The sequence below is a fragment of the Solanum pennellii genome, chromosome 2 (genome assembly GCF_001406875.1).
Source record: "Solanum pennellii chromosome 2, SPENNV200".
Taxonomy (NCBI): domain Eukaryota; kingdom Viridiplantae; phylum Streptophyta; class Magnoliopsida; order Solanales; family Solanaceae; genus Solanum; species Solanum pennellii.
In genome coordinates this window covers 49,340,486-49,341,943 of record NC_028638.1, presented here as the reverse complement: position 1 = coordinate 49,341,943, position 1,458 = coordinate 49,340,486, and positions in this window count along the sequence as shown.

The window sequence follows — 1,458 nt, the reverse complement described above, 5'->3', positions numbered from 1 at the left end:
GGAAATACAAGTATAGTTGTATCCAAGGTATTCATTTTTGTGTTTAACAATAATGTATTCATTATATTCTACATCGCTGTATTCATTTTTTGTTTATCAACTAGTGTATCTATTGTCATGTAGTTCACCTATTCAAAATGAAATACTTAACCTTCATTCACAAATTCAACAATTTGCTTACAATAATAACTTGAATTAACAAATATATATATATATATATATATAAATACCTTCACGACAACAAAATAAGAAATATGGAGACAACAAGAAAATTGAGTATGATGTATCACAATTTTCGCTAAACTGATAAAGAATATGATCTGATCGTCTTTAAATAAGTAATTTTTAGTTATAAAGTTAATTATGGGAAGTTGCTCATTGTATGGACGTAATGTCCACAGTGGGTTATATTTAGGGTCAACTCTTTTTTAAATTTGTTATACTTAAAGATGTATTAATGTATAAATAAAAAAATAAAAAACTATACAAAAATACAACTAAAAAGTAGTATAAATTATGGTTATTTATTGTAAATAACATACTTATAGCTATTGATATTTATTAACCCTATAAATATAATTATTTTTGTAAATTGCTCTCAGAAGAAATTAAAATGGTCAATTGTTGATAAATGCTTGTATGTATGTGTATCATAATTTACTACAAAATATTTGCTATGTACAATAGAAATGAAACTAATTAAAGGATATATGTGAGTCTGGAGCCTAAAGGGCAAAGAAAATTGACAAAAAATTTAAAAACGCACATTAAAATTTTTTCTAACCAAAAGGGCAAAATCTCTACTAAAGTAGCGATTTTGTTTTGACACCTTTGACAGATCAAAAACGCTGATGTTGTCCAACTTTTTTTTTCCTGAAAAATTGCTACCCCTGCAGCGTTTTTGCCAAAAAATAATTACTTTATTTTTTTTTGGAAATTATTGCCTTAGCAGCGATTTTCCTTAATGTTTTTTTTTAAAATCGCTGCTGTTGCAGCGTTATATAAATTTTGTGGAAACCTTTTTTTTTTAAAAAAAGAAGAAATCGCTGCTCTTTGCAGCGATTTTAGTAGAGTTAATTAGTAAGTGCACCAAACTACTTAGCCAATTAGTAACATAAATTTCCGCGACTTTATAAAATTAATTTTTTTTAGCCAAAATCTTTTTTTTTGTTCTAAAATTTTCCATCTGAATTTAATTTTAAAATATTTTTCTTGGCCAAAATCGTTGCACAGCCAGCGATTTAACTTTTTAATAGGAATATTCTTTAAAATAATCAAAAAAATATTTTGGAGAGAATCGCTCGTGGGTCAGCGATTTTGAACTTTAACGGGAGTAATGGAGTGACAAAAAATCGCTACGCCGATAGCGATTTTACCCATTTGGTTTTAAAAAATTTAATGTGCCCTTTCAAAACTTTTATCAAATTTTTTACCCTTTAGGCTCTGAACTCAGATATA